We start from the raw sequence: 26,985 nt of genomic DNA on the forward strand, positions 1-26,985 counted from the left end.
TCCAAGAAAAAAAAATATTGAGTAAAGGGATATGCACATGTAACATTTTAACAGCTACATTCAGATTACTTCACATCACAGAAGGGTTGCTGAAATCACATTGCCACAAGAAATCTCTGGTTTTATCTGTTTCTCTGCATCCATTATTCTGTGGGTGTTGGCATTTAAAAAGTTATTTTTCTTGGTTAATCTCTTGTCCATATGGAAAATGAAATTCCACAGTTCCATTATTTTCTCACAATTTCCCAATTGAGAAGTGGTAGTTATCTTTTTAATTTTTTTCTTCCCTGAGTCATACTCAGATTTTGAGCCCTGTATTGGGCTTTCTTGCATGCTGCAGTCTCCAAGCGTTTGTCGTGAGGAACCTGGGTTGTCATAGCTCTGTTACTGAAGGCTTCCCTCAATGTAAAAAGATTAAAAATAGTCTTTTAAGTCAAAGTATCTCCTGGGATATCTTCCTCAGGCTCTCTCTTTAAAATGGAGAAGACACTTATTTCTCTAAGTGTCCCTATATTAGGAGCAAAACAGACTTTGCAAAGATTAGAAGGAATTTCATACAATTCTGTCCTGGGCACTTCTCAGTTTTCACACATGTTGCTGAGAAGCCATTTGATATCTTGAAGCCTGTGTTTTCTCATCTTTGCAATTGGATGTTTTCAGAGGACTCAATTGGCTAAGGGCTTCATGGGTAATATTGATACAAGTAGGTCCTGTGCTGTGTATTAGTCACTTAGAGTTACCATTCTGTATATGCTGAATTTCAACTGTTTTTTTTTATGTTATTAATGTGAATACTAGAAATATTTAAATTACCCTTGTGCCTTATGTGTTGTTTTCAGTTGACATTGTTGCTGTAGGGGTTGCTTCCCAGTTCAATGTTCAATCTGTCTTCTAACAGGACCAGAGAGCAGAAAAGTTAAATAAGATCTTATAGTAATTGTCATCACATTATTTTCATTCATGAAAAATATACAGACAAAAATAATTCATAAACTGAAATGACCTTATATGCAAGGTGAAGCAAATGTCCTGCTGTTTGGTGGCTTTAGGGTGTAATTACCAGAACTCAAAAGAAAAAAAAAAGTGCAACCAAGAGCCTGTCATTCTGGCCTTATTCATGCCTGGATTGGACATTATTCCCTGTCACTCAAAAAGAAGGTTCCCTGTGCTAAGATTGGGGGCATGGTCTGAAGTCCTGTCCAATCAGGAGCACTAAGTGAGAACTGTCCAAACCTGTGTGCAGCCAGCAAGGAGGAGGCGGGCTTCCACAATCTGGCGGGGTTCTTTTCTCCTGCATCCGCCATTCCTGCCATTCGGCACTAGGATTCACTCTCACTTTCTGTAGTCCCCGATTGCTCTGCTGTGGGGGTGCTGAAGATCCCCAGGGAGCAGGCCTGGTTTTTGAGCACCAGAAAATGGTGAGTGTGCTGTGGCATCATGAGTCTGGGGAGGGAAGCTGTGGGAGAGAGACTCTTGGAACTGGGTACTGGCTATGGCGGGAACAGGAGCTGTTGGACATGACTCCAGGCAGTCTCTCAAGTCTAGGTCTGAGCCCTCTTCTGGGGGTACCACTGGCCATCCAGATGGGGAGCATATCAGTGGCAGAGACCCCACACAGCCTTTCTTATTCCTGCAAGGGACCCTCAGAGCATATCAGTGGCAGAGACCCCACACAGCCTTTCTTATTCCTGCAAGGGACCCTCAGCCCCTGACTCAAATCCTACCTGGCAGTATTGTGCCTGTAGCCCAGCATCTTCCCGGACACGAGCTATGGTCTGTTCTGCTTCTTCCTGAGTGAGCTAGTTTACATTTAATTTTTTATTTAATATCCTATTTTTTTTTTGTTGTTGTTACTGAAGGTTGAACGGTGGAATACTTCACCTCTGATCTATATCCCTGGTACTTTTAATTTTTATTTTGAGAAAGTGTCTAGCTCAGTTGCTAAGATTGGCCTTGTGGTCTGAGTTACCTAGGTTTTCTATTACAATTAACTATGTAATTTTTACATACATATGGGTTCATTTATGCATTTTGTTTATATTGTTATTCCTTGATGATTATCACAATAGTATAGTTTCATAATATTTGTGAATGTCAGGTAATGATGAGACTTTTCTTGCTCTTATAATTGAAAAGTTTTTTGGCTAAATTTATATATATTTAACTTTGTGGTGAACTTTAGAACTGTATGCTTTGGTTCTTTCATTAAAAGTAATTCATTTTGATTTTTTTATTATTGCATTATAGTTATACCTAATATTTGGGTTCATTTTGACATTATCATGCAGGCATGGAATATACTTTTCTTCACTTCAGTGCCCCGTTGTTCCCTTTTCTTTCTCCATCTACCTTCCTGTCTTCCTTCTATTTATTGTTTTTAAAAAATTACTGCTATATAGATACACATAAAGGTAGAATTCACTGTAATATAGTCATATATGTACATGGTGATTTTGATTAATGTATTGTAGATTAATTTGGGGAAAATTGTCATCTTTATATTGATGAGATTTATCATCTACACATGGGATTGTAATTGTTATTTTGTGCTTCTGATGAATTTTATTTTCTCATAAGTTCTACCTATTTTCTAAACATGTATACTTGTGAATACATCATATGCATATTGCACCTATATAAAACTTAAATATGGTGTTTTATATCACTCTTAAACTGAAAATACCATGGCCAAAAATGTGACTGACCCCTAGTGACCATTTTCCCCACTATAAAATTACTATATCTCTCTTCCCAGATGTACATTCTCTTGAACCGGCTGCCTGTGTTTCAGTGTTTGGATGAGTTCTCTTGTGTTCTTACTGGTTATCATGTTCACATGTGCTGTAATTTCAATGTTTCTGTGGTGAGTAGTATCATGTATCTTCAATAGCAAAAACGTTTCCACTAGTAGATAATAGTTTAAACTCCTCTTGAGATTTCGAGTATTATATCTTCAAAATTACTATTTAGTTTTGTCTATGATGAGATTTTATTTTATATTTCTCTAATTTCAAAGGTGTTGATTTTTTTCTTTTTTTAATGCTCATTGAACACTTACATATGTTCTACATGAATTGGTTGTTCAAGACTCTTACCTGCTTTTCTTTTGTGGTTTCTGGTTTCAAAGATAAAAGACAGAGTTTGATTTCAGGGAATAATGGTGCTATTTTTAATTATTAAAAAAACATTGATTTGCCTTTTTCTTTCCTTGAGTATACATTATAGGTTTCTTGTTTGTCTTATATTTGGAGATTATTTTAAATGGGATTCTAGGGATTATCTTTGAAAATTCTAATAGGAAAAATGAATAAGGGAAATCTCTCTTCCTCATGGCTGTAGGAAAATGAATATATTTTCTCAAAATAATTTGGTAAGTAAATTGTTGAATGACACATTCACAAAAGCATCCACTTCTCTTTCTTTGAGGTTTTTTTAAAAAATGTTTTTGACAGTGGATCATGCATTCTACAGTCTGGATTTTGGAGTTTAATACAAAATCACATGGGATAAGATTTGGCAAATTCTAGAAATATTCACACATGGTTTCTTATTTATTGAATTACATGCCATGGAGATAGCAACCAGAGAATATTTATTTTTAGAAGTAGTTACATATTTTTTCAATTTATTACATGCCTTTTAGATTCACTTTTTTCCCAAGTCATACTCAGGCTCTGGGTCTGTTATGTGCTTTTTTTGTACCTGGTAGTTTTCAAATATTTACCCTCATAAAGAATCTGGGTTGGTAGATCTGTTTCTGAAGAGTTCATTAATATGAAAGAAGAAAAAAAATCTGTGTTGCTTCTGTGATGTCTTCTCTAGGCACTCTCTTCAAAATGGGAAGAAAATAATATTTCTCCAGATCAACATCCTCATATCAAGAACTAACCATTCTTTGAGAAGCTTTGAAGGGATTTCATATAGTTCTGTCTCTGGGTAGATCTGTGTGCTGCTGAGTTTCCATTTAATGTCCAGAAACCTGTGTTTTCTCATCTCTACAATGGGAATAATTTTCAAAGATAAAGATGGATAATGTGCTTTATGGAGGCTACCAATATATGTATGTGCTGTGGCCCCCCGCTGGACAAAAAACCTGGAAGACACCATGCAGATACTAATTGTTGATCCATTGTCTGCCACTCACATGAATTTTCATTCAAATCTTGTAATGACCTTTTCACTGTAGGCACCCATGTCATGCACATGCCTGAATTTAAAGACTGAGTCTTCCTTGTCTGAATTCCAGATTCCAATTCTGTAGTGGTTTAAAGTGGTGCAACTAACATGTTTCTCCTTGTCCTCCTTTTATTCTATGCCCCAATAAAATAGTTCTGTTTCATGCCTATATAACCCATGTTCAGTTATGTTTAGAAAATGACATAGAAACCTGTATCAATTGCTGATTCATAAAGGAACATTGAGATTACTTCTTTTTTTATTTTTTATTTTTTTTGGGTGCTGGGGATCGAACCCAGGGCCTTGTGTTTACAAGGCAAGCACTCTACCAACTGAGCTATCTCCCCAGCCCCGAGATTACTTCTGGATCATGTATGTCCTTGTTATAAACTGAACCTGGATTTCCATTGGTCCCAGATAGGAAATCTCATAACCAGTTAGCTATGTGAAAAGGTTTTGTTTATATATATACAGACATAGCTGCAGGCAAGTCTCCTGCCTTCTTTTCTTTCAGGAGAGGATTACAATTTCTTACCAATATTTCTTCTCAGGTTCAAAAAAATAGGAAAGACACTGCCCTGAATGAGAGCAGACAACTTTAACCAGAACGTTTCCAGAAGTAGACTTTATCCTATCGAATCCTAGCCATGGTTTATTCCATAACAGATATCAGATGGTAAGCAAAAGACACTCTACACAAATACATAAATCATAAAAAAGATATATTATATAGTAGTATGTATAAACACACTTAACAGGCACACAAGTAGAAATCCTGCTTTCTTGACTAAGTGTCACTAAATCCTAAAATAATAAGAAAAATATGTCATGTGGTGTAGTGGAAGTTATTTGGGGTTTCAAATTCAACCCCCATTTTTTTTTTTTTTTTTTTTGTTACTGGGAATTGAACCCACTGAGCCATATCCCCAGCAATTTTTTTATATTTTATTTAGAGAAGAGGTCTTGCTTAGTTGCTGAGGCTGGCTTTGAACTCACAACCCTCCTACCTCATCCTTTTGAGCTGCTCGGAGTTCAGGTGTGTGCCACCATACCTGGAAACACAATTCATCTTGATTCCAAGCCCATTTGCTTATTGGTTGAGGGATATTGATCTTAGGAGGAAAAAAATGTTATAGACTAGCCATTAGGTCTAAGACCAAATTGCAAAATAAAAAGTTTATCTTTAGTGCATTTAAATTATAGATTCAAAGGTGTAGATATGATAACATAGACCCCCAACTTCTGAAACTTCATCTTGTTTTGTTTGCTGATAACTGAATTGAATGGACTCTGGCCAGCATTTTGTGGAAAAAAAGTCTACTTTTGGAAATTTTCTGATTAAAGCTCCCTGCTCTCACTCAGAGCAGGGTCACTTCTGTTTTTTGGGCTTAAGAAGAAATATTGGTAAGGACTTTTATCCCTCACTTCTAGCATAAAAAGCAGTGGTCAGGACCTTTATCTCCCTGAGGTTAAGGGGAAGCATAGCTCTCAAAGTTGGAATATGGTCCTGTGAACTGAGATATTCTGGAGGCTTGACATAGTTTTGAGAGTGCTTTTCCAACAATTCATGTATTTCACTAGTAATATATTTTGGTCACATAATGTTAATATTCCCATATTGGACATATTGTTAGGTTATTAAAATCAATTTCTATTTATTTTTTATGTAAATACTAGAAAAATTTAATTACCCTTGCACCTTGCATATTATTATCATTGGATAATTCTGCCATAGGGGGTTCCGTCCCAGTTCAATGTTCAATCTGTTTCATCACAAGAAAGCAGGGAAGTTAAATAAAATTTTACAGTGTAGTCAGTTGTTTCCATCCATGAATCATATACAGACATATATAATCCACAAATTGAAAAGGTCTTATGCAAGGTAAAATGCACAATCCTCCTAATTTGGCTGGATTCCACTTCTCCAAGGAAACTCTTATTTCAGTTAGCTGCAGTCTGAGGATCTGGATTTCAATTCCTAGTATCTCAACAGGAAAAAAAAAAAAGCTGCATTCAAGAACCTGCCATTGTGACTTTATTCATTTATAAATTTGATGTCACCTCCTATCACTCAGAAGACTCACTAGACTCAGTCTGAGCATGTGAAGACATAAAAACCCTATCTATTCAGAAGCTTTTAGGTAAGCATTGTCCAATACAGCACACAGTCAGTGAAGAGAAGCAGGCTTAGCCATCTGGTATGACTTTTGTCTCTGGAGCCTGCCAGTGTTGGTATCCATGTCTAGGCTCCCTCTTTCATTTTCAGGGGACCTGGTTTGCTCTGCTGTACAGGTGCAGGAAGATCTATGGGGAGAACACTGAGACCTGCAAAAAGCCAGTAAATGATTAGTGTGCAGTGACATCCTGAGATGGGGTGAGGCTGCTTGAAATTGACTGCAGTGACTATTTTGGGATCTGCAATTTTGTACTACCATGTATATGGTAATCTCTAGTATCTGCAGGCCTGGGTGTTCCTCTGAGGCAGGTCAGCTCTGAATTCCCCACTGGTGAGTCAAGTGGGGCGTATGTCAGCAGTAGACAGTGGGAGTCCTGTCCTATCCCTGCAGTGTATCTGCAGCCCCTACTTGAAGTTCTACATAAGCACATATATGGCAGCATTCCATCACCTTCCCAGACTGTGTGGTGGATTGAGGAGTCAAAACTTCATGTATTTTTTTTTTTTTTTTTTGCATGAGGGTACTATGATCTATAGGGGTCTCGTTCTTTCTTCTGAGCTTGCTTTTCTTTCTTTTTTAGGGGGATGATGGTACCATGGATTGAACCCAGAAATCCTTTACCACTGTGACTTTTACTTATTTTTTATTACTTATTTTTTATTTTGAGACAGCTACTGAGTCTACCCTTGAACTTGTGCCTCAGTTTTCTGAGTTGCTGGATTATAGGTGCATGCCATGCTGCCTGTATCCTCCTTAATATTCTTAATAAATGGGAAACAAAATATCAAATCCAGAACCCTAACTCCTAGCCTAAACCTTTATGTACATATGTCAATAAACTCCTAAAATTCCAGTTCCCTGCCCATATTCCCAAGACAAATTCCCCTCTCCCCAATATTATCAATTGCTTTTGCCATATTACATTTGAAATAAGCACAGTGTTTTTAAATTATTTTACCAATAACTGGATGGAATTTTTAATGAATTTATTTTCTGGCTGAGTGCAGTGGCACATGCCTATAATTCCAGAGACTCAGGTGGCTAAGGCAGGAAGATTGCAATTTCAAGATCAACATTGAAATTTAGGTAGACTATAGGCAAATTAGAAAGTTCTGTCTCTAAATTTTAAAACAAGGGCTGAGTATGGGCTCAGATTTACCATGACCCTCTATCAGATCCCCAGTACCATAGAAAAAAATCAAAAGAAAATAATTTTTTGTTTGTTTATGAGCATTTCACATGATAGAAAATAGAGAAAAATCATTCAACCTTTACCAAAATATATGTGTTTCTGTCCTCCCTTTGTCTCTCCAAGTCAGGACATCTTGTCAGAATGTCTTTGTGCTGAGAGTCCCCCTTGTGAAATTTATGACAGAGGGTTCTCATTCACCTCTCTTGTATTTTTTTTTGGTAATGTGTTTTACAACTGTCTGATATGAGAATTCCACAGCTTGCACATCTAATATTTTTTGAGAGTCTAGTGAATATCAGTACTTGGGACTTACCTTGTTAGAGAGCAGTATAAATTTAGGGAGTATAATTTCTCAAGGAGGTATCTGAGTGCCTTAAATCTGGGAAAAGTCTCCTGTTGTATTCATCATCCAAAAGCCACTTCAGTTGTTTTCTTATTTTGGCTATTATGAATGCTGCTGCAGTGAAGATAAGAATGCAATCATTTAACATACTGATTTTACCTATTTTGGAAATGCAACCAGAGTTATTATTGTTAGTTCTTAAGAACTTTCAATACTTTTTTTTTTAAATGGTTGTACCAAACTTATATTCTAACACAGTAATAAGGTGTTTCTTTCTTTCCTATCCATATAATTGGAGTACTACTTTTCTTCAATTGTTTGATAGCCATTCTAACATCTGTGCTCTAGTTGTAGAAGGTCTTGTAGTTAAAAGGTGCACTGAATTCCTGATGCAAGTTTGTTAGATTTCAGGCTGCCTTATACTCACTGGAAAAAGGTTATGTAAACCGTTTTAGAAATAAACAGAGATCTGTGCTTTTAACCCTTTTTCTTCAATCCTGAAGGGGATTGTGACCCATGGAAATGCTTGCACACTGATGTGAAGGCACTCCTTTGTGATCTTGGGAAATAAAAAATGCACATTTGGCAGAGCTACCAAAGCTTGGTGGTTTAGGATATAGTCCATTGAATGGAAAAAGTTGAAGCTGGGAAAAATTTCTTATTGAAAGAAATGGTTAGGCCTGGAGTTATTACTGCACTGAGTTAGGGTACAGGACTCGGGAAGCGCTGAACTCCCACTTGGGTTGCCAGTTGTGGACTGTTTTTCTCCTACTAAATCTTTAGAGCTGACTAGCTAGAAGATCACCTGTTAGCAACAATAGTGTGCAGAGTATACTGACAAATACCTTTTTGGGATAAACTGGGACCCTTGAGATTTAAATCCTCTTCTACTCTGGTCACATGGAATAAAGCCCAGGAATCTTGAATGGCTCTAGAAAAACACCTCTTTTTCTGGTCTTGATGCTTGTGTATATTTAGTCCCTTCCTCTGTGAGCACCAGATAAATTAATAAACTATAGGCAATTTAGAGTTAAATGTAATATATTTATGACCACAATCAGTTTTCCTCTATTCAGAGTGACACCGGATTTAGGTATTCTTTCCCAATTATATGGTACATTGCTCAAGGAAGGCTAACATCCAAGTGTACCCCCACTTTTCCTACTCATCTGAGGGTAGATTATTTGTTTTTGGTGTCCAATGTATATGACTCTAAACTCATTTTAAGAGGAACTCGAAACAGTAGTAGAAGTTTATTTGGCGCATTCATGAATGGATGGAGAGTCACAAGGCTCATATTCTGCTATATTTTGAAAATCATCCCTCTTAATAGCTACTTTTGGGGGAATGCTGGGGTCTAATTCCAGTGTTACACACATTCTACACACAAGCCCTACCAGTGATCTTTGTCTCTTACAACATCTGTCTTCAGGATGGGTTGTAACATTCAATCACAATATTTTTCTTGATGTAGTTGGATTTACATAGGTCCTTTCATTGCACTTATTAAAATTATTTACATACATATGGAATTTTCTGTATTGTGACTTCTTGGTCTAAATTACTGCGATAATGTAATTTGATAATATATATTAGTGTTAGGTAATGAATGATAGCTGTTACTTTTTCTTTTATATTTTAGAGAGTTCTTAGCTAATGTCATGTGTATTTAGCACTCAGGAGAATTTTAGAATTTTTTGCTTTCATTCCTTCTTTAATTAAAAGCAAAACATGGTTTGAATTTTGATGGGGTATTATAGATTAACTTGGGAAAAATGGTCATCTTTATGAGTTTTATCTATACATAGAGTGTGTAACTAATTCTTTTATATGCTCTTCTGCATTTATATTTTCTCAAATTTTGCACACTTCCTTTTTAAATATGATTATATAAGAAATGTGACATTCATGTAACATTGATATAAAACATACATGGTGTTTTATAGCATTTGTCAAACTGGATGTTCTATAACAAAAAAAGTGTCTTTCTTCTGTAAACCATTATTTTCCACAGTTTATTATTTATTTCTTCCTAAATGTACATCCTCTTTAACCATGCTCCTAGGTTTCAACTCTGGAGAAATATGGCTGTATCCTCATATGTATAGGTGCTGTAATTTCAGTCTGTTTCTTGTGGGGGTGTATCATGTATGTCAGATAGCAAAACAGTTTCCATAAATGAATAATAACAACTTAAACTCCATCTTTCCCTCATGAGTGCATTTATTTCATGTTCATCAACACATTTAGTTTTATTTTTTTCAGAAAATTTACTCATTCTATTGATGTACTGCAATTGCTCTACATTTTAACATATTATGTAGAAAATACTGAAAATACAAGCTACTTTGTAAAACCAAAGATAAACATTGAAAACAAAGATAAACTGTTTTGCAAAATGGACCCTTTTCCCATAGTTAGTATTAAATTTTAAATATCTATTTCCTTTTTTAAATGTTTTTTAGATGTTGATAGACTTTTATTTTTATTCATTTATTTATATGTGGTGCTGAGAATCAAACCCAGTGCCTCACACTTGCTAGGCAAGTACTCTACCACTGAGCCACAACTCCAGACTTAAATATATATTTCTTTTATCAAAATGATTATTTTGCATACTCCCTAAGTACATCTCCTTTACAAACAGCTCAGTAATTCTCAGAAACTGTTTCTAGAGGGTTGTTGTAAAAGAAAGTGCACAACCAGAAAAGTAGAAAGCAAAAAAAGTTTAAATCATGCATGCACAATAACTAGCATATCAAATACATTTAATAAAGTAGGAATTCCATTGCAATATCAAGAATTCAAAGCAGAAATACTAACATTACAAATAATGTACATATAATGTACTGATACATGTAGTAAAATTATTTTTTAAGCTGAATTGAAACCACTTATATAAAGTTTCTGTTGTAATTTTGTGCATTTTGTGTTCTGTAAGCCTCTTGTAGTTTATTTTTTCATTTCATTCTCAGGTTTGGTAAATTTTTTGATATTATTTCATTGAATATGTTTTTCATTCCTTTGGTTTGTATCCGTGATTTCCTCAATCCTGAAAATTATTAAATTTGGTCTTTTCATGATCTCTCATAGTTATTAGAGGTTGTGTTCATGATTTCTTACCATTTTTGTTTGGTCAACTTTATTTTCAAGATTAAATATTTTGTCTTCATTGTCTGAGGTTCTGTTTTCCAAGTGATCTAGTCTGTTGATGATGCTTTCCATTGAGTTTTTTATTTGGTTTATTTGTTTCCTTCATTTCAATGATTTCTGGTTTTTTTTTTTTCCCTCAGAATCTCTATCTCTTTGTTGAGATGATCTTTTGCTTCCTGCAGTTGCTCTCTCAATTGTTCATTGGAGTGACTTTTCATTGCCTGTATTTGCTTTCTTATCCCATCTTTTGTGTCATGAATCATTTTAATTAAGTATATGTATATTCTAAACTCCTTTTCTGATATTTCTTCTACTGTGCTGTCATTGGATTCTATTAATATAGAATCTTGGTTTGCTTGGAACAGTTTCCTTGTTTTTTCATGTTGTTCATATATCTTCCCCTCTTGCAGTGCAGATCTGGGGTATTTCAGTTTTCCCCCTACAGGCTCATAGTAACACTGCAGGTTTCCAAAACCTCTTCTTTAAAGTGGATATCAATATTAGCAGTACCCAGTACAGATAATATGCAGCCCTAAACTAAATAGCCCCTATGAAGATGTTCACAATATTGTCATAGTAAATAGGATGAGTTCAAATATTATCTACAGTAAAACAAATGGATTTGCAATGAGGTCTACAGTTTATAATGGTTGACAAAGGATGGGAGGAGTGTAGGATGTAACTGTTAGAAGGATAAGAAAAGAGTATTTAGAAGTACTAAATCATAGGAAGAGTGAAAGCAGAATAAAAAGAAGTTGGTTGTTAGCAATGGAAAGCAGAGAAAGTGACTCTGAGGAAACAGATGAACAAAAGGAAAATAGAGTGAGAAAAATAAAGAAATAAAAGCTTAAAAATTTTCAGAAAAAAATCTGTACTATAACAGTCATATACTATTCAAACCACCCAGTCTTCAGTAGCCTGATGCATGAGAGGTACCTGACAATGAGCTTCCTGTCACCAGTAGGCATCTCAGGATGGAATTGGTCCCACCTAATGATAGCAGCTTCTACTTTCAGGATAATGCAAGATGAATGCACTGGCTTCCAAATGTGTTGGCAAATGGGGAGCTGCACTGCGGGGTGTGGGTGCCGATTCCATGTTGGATGTAGTAGCTTGTGCCAGGGGTCCTGCAGGTGGGAAGGCAGTCAGTTATGCCAGGGGTCCTGCAGGTCCTGACTGTTGTCCTAAAATGGCAGGAGCCATGCACATCTAACCAAACCTGGACAGTGGACTTCTAGGTAATAGCCAGCACCTGGTGTTTTGCTGGTGGTCTGCAGTCAGTCTGCAGGCTATCAGCAAACCATCAGCAGGTGGACCTAATGTGGTGGGTGATGGTTAGGTGAAAGGCAGGTAATGGGCAGGGAAGAGGCGGGCAAATGGGCAAATGGCAGAGGCAGCAGTGAGTGAGAGATTGGCACTCAAAAATTTGTTGATATACTGGAAGACTGTGGGTGATTGAGGTGGACAAATAAGATAAACAGCAGGTGATTGATAAGCAGCAAAGACTGCCTCACAGAGAAACAGATTTTCCTCTGCTTGAAACCTGAGTTATGAAGCCACAAGGAATGTAGCCTCCCTCTAGTCTGCCATCTTGGGTCTGCAATATTGTTTTTTGTACATATGAGTTATTTCACATTACCTAATTTCTAAAGATGTTAAGTTTTGGGGCTGTGGTTGTGGCTCAGTGGTACAGCACTTGTCCAGCATGTGAGAGGCGCTGGGTTTGATTTTGAGCACTGTATATAAATAAATAATAAAAAAAGATGTCAAGTTTGTATTGGTTATTGAATAACTAGATATCTATCTCCTATTTAAAGTAATTATTCAAGTCTCTTGCCTGCTTTTCTTTTGCAGTTTCTCCTTTCTTACCTTCTTGTAAGTGTTTGATTATATGTGAGGTAATCAGTTTTTTTTCAATCTGTTACTTCTCCTTGCACCCTTCAATGGACTTATTTGAGATATAGGACTTTTATTTTAATATTATACAATTCATAAATTTAAAAGTAATATTTTGTGTAACTTAGAAAAACAATAACCTTTTGTTTTTTTCCCCCTTTTGTGACATTGGGGATTGAAACCAGGGTGTCCTGTTACCAATCTATATTCTCAGCTCTTTTTAAAATTTTATTTTCACATGGGATTATACTCAGCTGCTTGAGTTGGCCTCACAATTGTGAACCTCCTATCTTACCTCCAGAGTACTGGATATTTTAAGTGTGTACCACCACATGCATCCTTTCTCACTCCTCCTTATTACAACTTGTGAATGCTTTATATTTTCTTTAATATTTTGCTATTACTTATTTGTAATATTTAGATTCAGTATTTGGTATGTGAAAATCATTTTTTATATGCTATGATGAATAGCATTTTTATTATTACAAAAATATCTCAATATCCTAGCATCTATTTTTGGAAAGAATGCCTTTTTAATTCTCTGTACTGTAATCTCTATGATTTTTTTACTGTCTAAATAGCAAGTGACTTATTAAGCATTTTGTATTGAGTTCTTCCATTTGTTCATTTCGTTATGAGGTCTACACTGGTTGCTATAACTTTGTAACATCAGTCATGAGTGGTATCATAGTGTTTTCGTCATGGATATACTTTATGCACAACAATGGAAACAGAAAAATGTCTAGTTACATAATAGTCTGTATCAACTAGATTCTGGTCATTAAACTCAGATATTCAGAAAATGGCAGAATCATTTAGAACAAATTTCTACAATGTAGTCCCATTAAGTGAGACATCATTTTATATATATGCATATGCTGGCAATTATATAGTACATAATTGACATGATTTTTACTTGTCAAATTTACCAGAGCTTTTTCAATTCCATTTGCTTTTGGAAAGCACCAATATTGACATTGATGATCCTTTCTGTGGTATGGTCATTTTTAGTATCTTCTCATTTTGCTCTTTTGCTTAGGCTTTTCTTTCTCTAGTCTTCTTTTTATAAAATTTACTTTTTCCAAAATTTTGGGATGGATGATTTGATAATAAATTCTTAGTCATTTTTATGGCCAAGGAATCAACCAATGAAATCTAAGTGGACCACGGATTGAAGAAAATATTTGATAACCACATATCTGAGAAAAGTTTAATATCAAAATATATAAAGATCGTGCAACTCATCACCAAAAAAGAAAATAAAATGAATCCTGTATGGTAAAATGCCTAAAAATCAAACAACTATAAAGTTAAATAAAAGGTGCTCAACATCATTATCAGAAAAATGCTATTCAAATTTATAATTTATTTTAGATTCTTTGTCTCTTTTATGTCACAGAAATTTGAGTGCTAAATAGTGTACATTCTCCATTCTACATTGGGCATCCTGAGACAGTTGTCAGTTCACAAAATGCAAAGTATTCATTTCTCCACATTATTCCATCTTCTTTCTTTCTTTTTTTTTTTTTTTCGTGGTGCTGGGGATTGAACCCAGGACCCTGTGCTTGTAAGGCAAGCACTTTACCAACTGAGCTATCTCCCCAACTCGCATTATTCCATCATAATCTAGATAGTCGTAAGTTTTGAAAATCAAATAAAGAATGAATGGAATGCACTTATCAACCTAGATGCAAGAAAATATAACAAAGGACCTACAAAACAAAATTTAACTTAATAACAAATATTCTTATAAGAACCTGAAAAACTGTTCATGGGAGTGCATGCCAGTAGTCCCAGATACTGGTGAGGCTAAAGCAGGGGAATGATTTTACACCTACGAATTTGAGGTTAATCTGGGCAAAACAGCAAGAACCTAGATCTAAAAACAAACCAACAACAAAAATTAAACAACAACCACATATGAAAAAAAGTACCTTCACTGACACTGATGATTTCAACCAAACTTTTAATAATAATTTATGATCACTTTTAAAAAAGAATAAAACCTTCTTATTCTTTCTATAAGGCAAGTTTACCAGATAAGACATCACAAGAAAGAAAATTAAAAGCCATATTCCATTTTGGATATTGACTAAGATATTCAAAATGACTAGCAAACTGAAGGTAACTACCTAAAAAGGAAAAAAAGTGTACCCCATGTTCAACAGGGACATCTCTCTATATGTCATAATAGAGAAAGTTTCCAAAAATAATTTTGACAGAGAAGAACTTTTGGCAAATCTTATGCCAATGTATGTTAAAACCTACAGCAGATTGCAACTAGAGGAAAATTCTTTTTCAATCCATAGAAGGGCCCCTGGGAACTATCTTCAGTTATCTGATTTTGTTTTGAAAGCCTAAGTGCTTCACAACTTAGTTTGGTTAACAGGAAAAAAACAGTATGATTTTCTGACTTCTACTACATATTATTCTGAGAATATTAAACATGGATATTACACATCAAAAGAGAAATAGCCTAGCAGATGATTGTATACTTCATATAATATTTCTAAGAAAATTTTACACACTAACAAAACTAGAACTACATTAGTTTTGTAAGAAAACAGGTCACAAGGTCAGCATAAAATTGTATAAATTACCCTAGCAATGAGCAATGTCAAAATGGAGACACAAACCATTCACAAATGTAGGAAAAATAATTGGAAATAAAAGTAATAGCTAAAAATTTAAGACCTGTCCACTGCAAAGTAAAAAGTAAAGGTAAAAATCAAATTCAAAAAATATGGAAACAAATGGGAAAGCAGGTAATATTCAATGATCAAAAGTTTAATTTTGGTAAAAGTCACAGTGTTCCCCAGTAGATCTGCAAATTCAACATAATTTGGTGCAAATGTCAAAGTCATTTTGTAGAAATTGGCCAGCTGACACTAGTAATCATAAGATTACATGAAGGAAATAAAAAATAAAATCAGTATTGAAGTAAAAAAGTTTTTACTTTTAAGAAAAAATGTATATTGTAAGCAAAATACGTCATTTCAAATATTGAACTTAAATATTTTTAAGATTACCAGTGAGTAGTAGTCCTATGCCTGAAGTGAGGGTGTCTGTATCAACCTAGAGAAGAATTATGCTGGGAATGACATTTGTCATCACAGATATTACGTTTTGAGCATGAGAGAATTTGAAGTCCTTTCTTGATAACTTTCTTCTATGTCCTAGATTTTTTGCATCTTTCCTACCATAGATGTTCTGTCTTTTGCATTTTACTCAAATCTAGTCCAGTGGGTATCATGCTTAGGTACAACTCTTTTTGGTAAGTCTCTACACTTAAAAAATTAACTCAGATACCATCCATTATTTTTACATATGATTTTTCTCCTTTTACTTTGGAAGTTATTTTAGGACCTGATTAGTGTGTTCTCCCTATACTAGTTTGTATTAATTATTTTCTCTATTTGTATGCTATTATGTCTTTATTTTAAAGTCAGATTTATGTTCATGTTAATCTGATTTACTACTTCTCATTGAAAGCCAGATAACACATTTCAAATTTATTCTACTATTAAATAAAGAGTCAATTGTTCAGGACCACATGTGTTTTAGGCATATTAACATTATCAAAGGATGTGACCAGAACAAAATAGAGGAGGAAACAATTATTTTGGCTCATGGTTTCAGAAGTTCATTCCAGGACTAACTCCATAGATTTGAGTCCAAGTGAGATCTCACTGTAGTCAGTGAGATTGAGCCAGTTCAGTCTGGCCACAGCTCTTTGTTCCCAGTGTATACCTGTAGTATATATGTATAGAAGAGACTTAGTCAAACCTATCTGTTGTCTCCAGTCATGGAAAGTGTGGCATCTGGCTTCAGTACTTAATTCTTTGCACTTTATGAAGATCACATTTTTTCATGATGCAAGTCTAAGAATTTATGTCTTATTTGTTACATGTTGATATATATGATACTTTTTGAACTTCTTCATTTCCCCCTTTCTCCTCCATCCTTCTCTTCTCCTTATTGCTGGCTTCCACTCCCTGTTCACCTCCTTTTCCTCTCTCCAGATCCCCTTAAATTTCTTTCCTTTTTATTTCCTCCTCACCTTTTCCTCTCTTTGTCCTCCCTCTGTCTCCTTTTCTTTTCCTTTGTCCTCCTTTTCCTCCCTTTCTATTTTTCTCTTCCTATTTTCCCTTCCTTTTTCTTCCTTATCCCTTATCTTCCATATTATTTTTGTTGTTTTTGATTTCAGAATGAGTATTAAAATAATGCAAATAATATTTAGGACTACTTGCCTCCATCCACAAATGTTACACCACCAACATTTCCCCTCAGTACTTGACAAGGATTCCAGTGAGTAAAAAAGATGTTTGCAAAGTCTCATCTCATTGGAATTTGGGTTGCGGGCTTTCCTTCCTTGCTTGCTTAATATGTGTAGGTTTACTATTAATGTTTTATGTGTTTTCCTTGAAAATAGGGGTCTTAACAGAACCAGGGTTAGAACATAAAAATCAGACTTCTTATGAGCAGTGATTTCAGATTTACTCATTTGCTATGAAACTCTGAGTAACCAAGATTACTATGAGAAAATACAAAAACAGATTCTAGCCACCGATCCCCTGTTGAATACTTTCAGATGACCTGAAACATGTAGGCAAATAATTCCAACCCCATCAGGAAAGAATAACAGAAACAGAAGAAATAAAGTGTTCCTCAATGTTAAGTTCACACAATATAAGATTATATATTTGTAAGCTTAAAATGTCTAGCATTTATTAACTAAGCAGTAGTCACATGACTGACACTTATTCAACCCTACTAAACTTGCTTTAACCTTTATGATTAATTAAATATTAATATGTCTTATTGTTTAGTTATAGGTTATCACAAGTAAACAATTACTAGAGTAATTAGAATATTTTCTTTTCTAGTCTAGTAATGATCATACAATTTTTTTTTTTTTTTTGGGTGCTGGGGATTGAACCCAGGGCCTTGTGCTTGCAAGGCAAGCACTCTACCAACCTGTGGGCTATCTCCCCAACCCCACAAAATATTTTTGTTTCTCCTTGTGACCTTTTCCTGTTCTGAAAAAAACATGTGTAACTGTCAACCTTTTAATGTATAAAAAGCTGGCTGGGAGAAATAAAATTTAGAACTTAGCATCAATTCCTTGAGTTTGTGTTGCTTTGTTCTCCACTTCGCTGATGCCTACTCCATCACCTGTGACCACTACGACCGCTGCTAGGGCTGGACCCTGGCACACAAAATGAGCATCTGTAGTAGTTTAGATTCATATTCTTTACAAGAGGAGGAAATATAGTTCTTGCATAATTAATATTGTACATTTGAATACTTATAGTACCTTAGTGCATATTTTTGGCTATCACTTCATTCATTTGAGAGTCACTGGAATTTATTGGCAAGAGCATTTTGTGTTCACTGTACAGGCTGTCTGGTTCTAGGTCCTTTGTCCATCATTTAGCAGGCATGAGCCACTGAACAAGTTGCTTAACCTTTTCCTACTTCAGTTTCCTAATCTAGAATAGAGGTTAACAGTAGTACCTACTTAATATGCTTATTATATACATTAAAATTCACAGTAAATAGATTCTACATAATGATAATCTACTGTGCATTTCAAGAAAGCTAGAAGAAAGAGTTTTGAATGTTTGTTTTTACAATAAAAGGACCCAAGTTTGAGGAAAGTGATATGCTTACCCTGATTTCAGCTTTCCACATTGTATACCTGTATTGAAACATCACATGGTACCCTACAAATATGTACAATTTTAATGATTCAATTAAGGAATAAAAAAGATTTAATATTTATAAAGTGAATCAAATAGTGCCTGATAAGTAGAAAGTGTTATGTAAATACTTGATGAATATACATCTTAGGGTATTGTCAGAGTTAAAATAGTGCTTGGTCCATGGTATGTACTCAAAAAGCTACTTCTAAAATGTTACTGGTTGCCTCAGCATATTGACTCTTTAGCAGGATGAATCAATTATATTGTGGTATTTGTGTTATTTGCTACTTGCAATTTAATTAATAGAATTCAAATAGCCTTCAAGATGTTTTAGATGATCAAAGATATATGATCTTTATATTGACTGATTTTCTTCTATTGTGGAGGGCCTTTGGCATAATTCAGTTCAAATGCAAGTAGGTTCCATGTATATAAAATCCATTTTTAAGTGACACATCATACATGTTTTCTAAAAGTATTTTGTGACTGGTTTATATGTAAATACTGTATTATGAAACTATATGCTACTTAATATGTTTTTATAGTATTATTAGTGAATGTTTAGAATTTCACTTTGTACTATTTATAATTTGTTTTATAGATGTCTTTACAAACACCTGTGATTACTTCCTTAGGTTACTTTCTGGGATAAAAATTACTTTTTTCTTCAATAAAACATATAACCATAGTTTTATAATTGTTTATTATACTAGACTTAATTATTAGTATGACTTTAAAGCAGTTATTAATTAATTGTGACTTCTCATTGTTTAATTTTCATGACTGATAGGCTGAGAGTTAATCATAGTAAAATTCAAGGTTATAGGGCAGGGAGTTTCCTCTGTGGTAGAGCACATTAGCCCTGGGCTTGATCTCCAGCAGTACAGAAAAGAAAAAGAAAAAAGATGAAACTCAGGGTTATAAAGTATTCTTAAAATATGTTCTTCTGGGCTGAGGAGATAGCTCAGTTGGTAGAGTGTTTGCCTTGCAAGCACAAGGCCCTGGGTTCGATCCTCAGCCCCGCCAAAAAAAAAAAAAATGTTCTTCCACAAAGTTTACATTATATTCACTAATATATGTTTATTTTTTCCTTCAAAAACTCAAAACAAACAAGAGGATTTTATGGTGTGATTGTTTTTATGATCAAACCTGAGCATATTTAAACAGTCTATTGATACTGGATTATCATTTCCCAGGTTTTACAATTTATTTGAACTGTTTGTGACCTGGCTTTTGGGAGGTTTAGAATAATCTTCAGGTGATTCTAATGAGCAATAACTTTTGGAAACCATTGTGCTAATTAACATGAAGGGCATCTGTTTTAAATTATATATAAAAAAAGATATATATGTAAAAGTTGAAATTGTATTTTTTTCTTTCTTTTCTTTTTTTGGGTACCAGGCATTGAACCTAGGGTTGGTTAACCACTGAGTCACATCCCCAGTCCTGTTTTTCTTTGTTTGTTTATTTATTTATTTTGAGACACGGTATCACTAAGTTTCTTAGGACCTCATTAAGTTGCTGAGGCTGGCTTTGAACTTGCAATCTTCCTTCTTCAGCCTTCCAAGACATCGTGGAGAGTGCCACCATGCCCTACCTATAATTTTTTTTTAATTTTTTTTAAGCTCTCTGGAGCTTGACCCTTTTATTCTTTCTGGGTGTGATAGGAATAGAAAAAACAATTTTTTTTTTTTAATGGTGCTGGGGATTGAACCCAGAGCCTTGTGAATTCAAGGCAAGCACTCTATCAACTGAGCTATATACCAGCCCAAAAAAACAAATCTTAACATTCAAAAACATTAAATTAAAATTAAAAGATGATATTTGGAGTAAAATCAGATGATATTGGAAACTGTGAAGCTAATAAGTCGACTGTGGCACATCAGTTGACAGTGCTGTGAGTGGCAGGTGAGGGACTATTTTGCTGTGATTTGTGTCTTTCTGCAGTAGGTAGGACTGAAGATCTGAATGTGTGCTCTCTACTGCATGTGCCCAGATGCCACGGGCCTGAAAAAAAAGCCCCTGTTGACTCATCTGGACTTGTCTGAGGGCAGGGGATTTGGGGACTCACCTTTGTTCTCCACTGCTGACACCTGCAGTTGCTTCATGTATTGGGGTCATTTTATTAATAGACCTTCTCATTCTACTTCTGTCTTTTCTCTCTCGTCTCCTGGCTTTCCCTTCCTTTCTCTCATTCTCTTTTCCTTTCTCTTCTCTTCCTTATATCTTTGTGATTTTCCCTTGTGTAGTGATCTTTTGTCATCTGATATTTTTAAAAAAAGTTCCTTTTTCAAAATCTGTTCCTAGGCTTACTATCCACAACACTAAGACATTAACATGTGGAAATTTTTTATTTCTTATTTAATTTTTATTTTCAAATTTTTGTATAGTCTTGAGGTAGATTTTTTATCAACAGTTATTCAGACAAAATTCATTTGTCATATTATTTACCCATTTATAATGTGTATTTTGTCGTGAGCTGAGGAGATAGCTCAGTCGGTAGAGTCCTTGCCTTGCAAGCACAAGGCCCTGAGTTCAATCCCCAGCACCACACACACACACACACACACACACACACACACACACACAAAGTGCATTTTGTTTATTCAGATGTGTAACCTTAACCATATTCAATTTTATAGTATCTTCAATGCTCCCCAAAGGAAACCCCACCCCATAGACATAACCCCACAAATTTCTTTGTTCTCTCTAGGCCCTGGCCAAACTATATACCTTCTGTCTGTATATTTATGGGTATTCCAGACTTTTAACATAAATATGATCATGTGACAGTGAACATAATAAATGTTTCATTGTGACTGCCTTCTTTCATTTGACATATTTTAAATGTTGATCCTTGCTAAAGTATGTATCACTTCATGTTTTACTGTCAAGTACTATTCCATTTTATTATGCCACATATTATTCCATTATTATTGTTATTCCATATTATATTATTTAATATACCCTATTTATCAATTATTGATTGGGAGACATTTAGGTTGTTTCTTTTTTTATTGTTATTAATAATGCTGCTAATGACATTTGTCAGAATAATTTCTTTTTGAACTACCTCTTATTTGCTTTATTTTGTGATAATTGTATTGTGGTGTGGCAGAGTGGGAATAGCAGCAAAAATGCTTCTCCACCCTCTTTTTTTGGTACCATGGATTGAACCCAGCAGTGCTTAACCACTGAGCCACATACCCAGCCTGTTTTATTTGTCAGTATTTTTGTAATTGTGGATGGACAGCATGTCTTACTTTATTTGTTTTATTTTTATGTAGTAGTAAGGATTGAACTCAATGCCTCACACATGCTAGGTAAGTGCCGTACCACTGAGCTACAGCCCCAGCCCCATCCCCCCAGTCTCTTGTTTGAATTTTCAATTTTGAAATAGAGTCTTGCTAGGTTGTTTAGGGCCTTGTTAAATTGCTGAGACTGACTTCGAACTTGTAATGGACCTGCCTCAGTCTCCCATACTGCTGGGAATACAGGGATGTGCTATTGCACCTGGCAATACTGCCCTTTGATAGATATAAAAATCATGTATTTGATTGGATTCTTGAGAAACTTTTACCAAGGTATTCATTCCTGATTGTATTTGAAACTAATTGGTTTTTACAAAAGTATTTGGCTCAGTTGTGTAAATAATCATATTTTCTGTTACACTGAGTAGTATTATAATTTTTGATACTTTTAAATACTAAAATAAATTTCTTGAAGCAGTTCTTAAAGCTTAATTTGTATCAAGAAGTGATAAATCATGTTGGCATGATTTTAAATCCCCTTAATTTGGGGGTACAATTTATATTGCTGATAAAGAGTAGATAATTGGAAGAGAATTCTAAATTCTCCTTTTCCCAGTTCACTTTTGTGAATTTTACTTTTAATGGAGGCTTCTCATTATTAAGCCTAATGTGTGAAAAACTAGCAGATTGTATGCTTAAGCATAAAAGGTATCATTCTCTACTAAGCTAATTTAGCTTCTACCACCCAATTTAAAAAAAAAATAACTTAAAGTAGGTTCTCTTCTGTGGATTATGGATTATGCTCTATCTCCTTTAAAATTATTAAGCAATAATTTACTAATATAAATATGCTTTCTCTAGTTGTTTCTGAATTTTCTAAAAATTTGGTATACATTAGAACTAGCTGATTGTCCATTTTACCATAAAGCTATTGTTCTAGGTACCCATTTTATTACTATCTACCTAGTTTGCATTTTTTAAAATGTGTTAATCTGGGTGATATAGCAGATCATCAAATGAAAAATAAAACTTGTTACTGAATGAAATGGAAATCAGTTGTTTGCTTTTAAGTTGAAGAAAATGGAAATATTAAAGTAAAGAACAATGAAGATTTTTTATTGAAAAATATGTTCACAAGGTACAAAATATATTTTGTACCTTATGAAATATATTTACAAAATATATTTACAAAATATATTTTTGTAAAAATATATTTTAGTTGTCAAAGACCTTTATTTATTTTATATATGGTGCCCAGAATTGAATCTGGTGCCTTACACATGCTAGGCAAATGATCAACCATTGAATTATAACCCCTTCCCGCCAAGGTACTTTTTAAAGAAATATCATTCAATTTTCTTTAAACTGTGAACATAATAAAGATAATTTGCCTATAATTTTGATAGAACCTATTCTGTTCCCTTAACAATGTACCTTCAACCCTCTCCAATTTTCATTAGTTCTTATTTTTAATTTTTAACTATTACAGGTCATGCTTTATTAAATGCCTAGGGATTAAAATTTTGTGTTGCTTTAAAAAAAGAAATGAGCATATTTTTTCTGTATTTGATATAGTAATAACATTAAAAATGATATACCTGAAATATCTGAAAGTTATTCTCAGATTTAGAGAGTCTTCTTTTCTTTTTTCCTTTTGTTGATGCTGTGGGAGGCTTGTGCATGGGAGGTAAGCACTCAACCAATTGATCTATATCCCCAGTCCCTGAAAGTCTTATTTTCAGAAAAGGAAGTATTAATGAAATATTGGACATAGCATTAGTATTCTTCAGTTTACTTTCTTGAATATATCAGATAGCTTTTTTTTCAACTGCTAGCAACCTAAACAACTATAGGTCATTTAAGTAGAATATGGTATTGAGTGCCCTACAGAATTTTTGCAATGCCCTTGGAACATGTGTGAATACTATGTAATCATAAGTGTACTGAACAGAAGAAGATTGCCATACCACATCACAGTGTTCTAATGAAAACATGACTCCAAACCGTACTATGGCTAGCACTTGAGATTCCAGGAACAGAGATAACTTGTTCCTCAGTTGTCCTAGGAGAACAAAACTGTCACAGGGTCCAGTTTTTGTGTATGTGATTGTCCTCTCTTGTTCATCTGGTCTTACTTAGAAGAGGTTTGGAGTAAGTGTAGAGTAGTCAATCTCTGGTTTTGGCCACATTTTAATTATCTCTTCTTACTTTCTCTTCTCTTTTTTATGTGTGCCTTCCATCTTCTCTTGTGAGAGTCATACTTTGGCAGGGTATCAAAAACATTATATGGGTCCCAAACAGTTTATTGAAACCCTTGCTCTTATTCATAGAGTTGATTGAATTGTAGTATATTTATGTCAGGAAAGGAATAAGTATGTGAATCTTAGTTTTTTGGATGGACATTTGGTTTTTCCTCTGTGTGTGTGTCTAGAAGTCTTAAGTAACAGCATACTATATCTTTTTTTCTCCCACCTAAAGCGTCTACCTGATCCAGTCCCATTGGAATTATGGCTGGGAGTACTCAAGAGCTTGAAGGGTTCCAGGTTTTCCACCACCGTAAACTGATATGTTTAGTGAGTGTTGTCAGTAGTCATAAACTCCTAGGTCAAAAATAAATACTCTTGAATTAGCTTTACAGCACCCCCATTTGAAGAGCATGAAGCTCATAGTGTGATGTTAGGAAGACCAGTTGCAGTAGGGTGTTGAAGGAGATAAACCCTGATTTAGGGGCAGGGACAGTAAATAACTATGATCTGACTGATACAGGCTATGATGAAATCTGTTTAAGTTGCCTCACTGAGTGCATAATAAAATTTCTGATGAGCAGGATTCAAAGAAGCAGGATGAGGCCAACCTGAAGTAGCAATCTCAGCCATGCTTTTCAAGTCCCAAATTCCATCAGCAGAACAAATCCCAAATACCAGTACACCATCAGAATCAAACTTAGTCCACCAATTTGGCTTTCTTCTTCAATTTTTCAATCAATCTTCCATTTAGCTATTGTATTAATTTATATACAGATGGGTATGTTAATGATCTCACAGTCTTCCCTGGGTTTGGTAAGGAGGAAGTCCAGGACAATTTTTTTCTCCATAGCAACCCTGACGAGTGAGTTGAAGCTGCCCTGAGTGCTGTTAGGGCTGATGAGGTATCATTGATTATCCCAGAACAAATTTAAAAGCAACTTTTTAAATTATCTAACTCCCATTGCAGCAATAACTTCATGAGGGGGAACAAAGTGGATCAGCATCCTCGTCTCAAAATTTCTCATAGTAAACTATGGTAACTTGACTTTGAAATCATTTCCAAAGTTGTTTGAGGGCCTTATGGAATACTGGTAGTATTTCCCTAAATATTTGAAAGTGTCATACTGGGGTTGTGGCTCACTGGTAGAACATTTGCCTGACATGTGTGAGACACTGGATTCAATTCTCAGCACCACATATGTTTGTGGTACTGGGGATCAGACACAGGGACTTGCACATGCTAGACAAGTGTTCTACCACTGAGCTACAACACAGATTTTTTTGTGTGTGTGTGGTGCTTGTGCTTGACAGGCAAGCCCTCTACAAACTGAGACATATCCCAAACCCTTAGCACCACAAATAAATAAATTAAAGGTCCATAAACAACTAAAATTATATTTCAAAAAATATTTGAGTGTTTCAGTTATGGTTGTATTTGAGGAGAGATGCAAGTTAATGCCTGTCTTTTATAAAAGTTACTCTCTCTTGAAGGCATACATGGCATTCTTGGAAGGAAAATGCTGTTTATTAGTTACTGGAATCCCTCAGTTGGAACCATCATTAGTGAAAATGCTATAGGAGACAAGGCTATCAGCAAAGCATTTGAGCTGGCTGATAATCTTTATGGTTCTTAGTTAAGAAAATAATTGATTTTAGTCTTTATTTTTTGTAGTGTCTGTCTGAAGACATTTTGGTCTTTGACTTGTGACACTCACCCATTTCTTAGAATGATTGACCTAGAGTTACAAGGGTTGAAATGTGGCAGACATGTGGAAATGCAGAAAGATACTATGCATGGTAGGTACAGAAACTGTCTTCTGCTATTCTGACACAATGCTTAGTACAGTTTACAGAATGGAGTGCTTATTAACACAGTTTAGAAAATGATGGTTAAACAGTCAGAGCTTTCTTGTGGGAGATGGTGAGTTGTGCTCTATGAGAGAAAGTATGAGCTTACAGAACATTTTAGAATGAGCAGTAAGCATGCTGAACCTTTGCCAAAGAGTGACATGATCTTTATTATATTGGACCAGAAGCTTGTTTGCCCTTTGCTGTGGAGGGAGAATGCTATCTCTATCATCTGAGGTTGATTGCTATACATAAAACTAGAACAGAACCCATCAATGCCTCTTCTGAAATATATGCAGAAATATGCAAGGCCCAGTAGCCATCATTTAACTTGTAAAATCATCTACCTACATTCATGATAAACATGTTGAGCCAAGAATAATCTTTCTAAAGACAAGTTGCTTTTTTGGGGGGTGGGGTACTGGCCATTGAACTCAGGGGCACTTGACCACTGAGTCACATCCTCAGTTCTGTTTTGTGTTTTATTAAGAGACAGTGTCTCACTGAGTTTCTTAGTGGCTCACTTTTGTTGAGGCTGGCTTTGAACTCCATATCCTCTTGCCTCAGCCTCCTGAACCTCTGGGATTACAGGTATGTGCCACCATGACCACTGACAACTTGCTTTTTCTGTTCTTGAGACTACTTTTTAAATTCCTTAGCCTAACCATGTAGCAAGCGCCTGATCTAGTGTCCTTGGAGCAACCTGGACTGGCTTATGGTTGGGTTTAAGCATTTAATGTGTTTATGTTCCTTGAACTTTCTGTCTTAGCTTGTTTTTCCAGTGAAGATCATAAACCAAAGATTTAAAGTCATAGTACTGGAACAAAGCACTAGACAGAAAACTGTGTCTAACTCTGGAAGAAGGTGACTTTTATAATATCATTGAAATCATTTCTGTAGCATAGTACAAGTTAACAGAGGCCATATTCTATAAGCTTGGTGATTGTGCCTTTATGATGAATAACTTATTCACATTTTTTTTGTGTGTGTGGTGCTGG

The 26,985-nt window shown here is 35.0% G+C and overlaps 1 long non-coding RNA gene and 1 pseudogene across 2 annotated transcripts in view; both read left to right on the top strand.

Annotated features, from left to right (window-relative positions):
• Positions 1–26,985, top strand: part of LOC306652477 (flavin-containing monooxygenase 5-like) — a 518,541-nt pseudogene that overhangs the window by 290,522 nt on the left and 201,034 nt on the right. The window lies entirely within an intron of this gene.
• On the top strand, positions 1,111–4,221 carry LOC306652486. Its single transcript, XR_013761405.1, has 3 exons — positions 1,111–1,418; positions 3,214–3,370; positions 3,823–4,221. It is a non-coding gene; the product is annotated as an uncharacterized lncRNA (long non-coding RNA).

The sequence above is a fragment of the Sciurus vulgaris genome (genome assembly GCF_902686455.1).
Source record: "Sciurus vulgaris genome assembly, contig: HiC_scaffold_238_arrow_ctg1, whole genome shotgun sequence".
NCBI classification, from domain to species: Eukaryota; Metazoa; Chordata; class Mammalia; order Rodentia; family Sciuridae; genus Sciurus; species Sciurus vulgaris.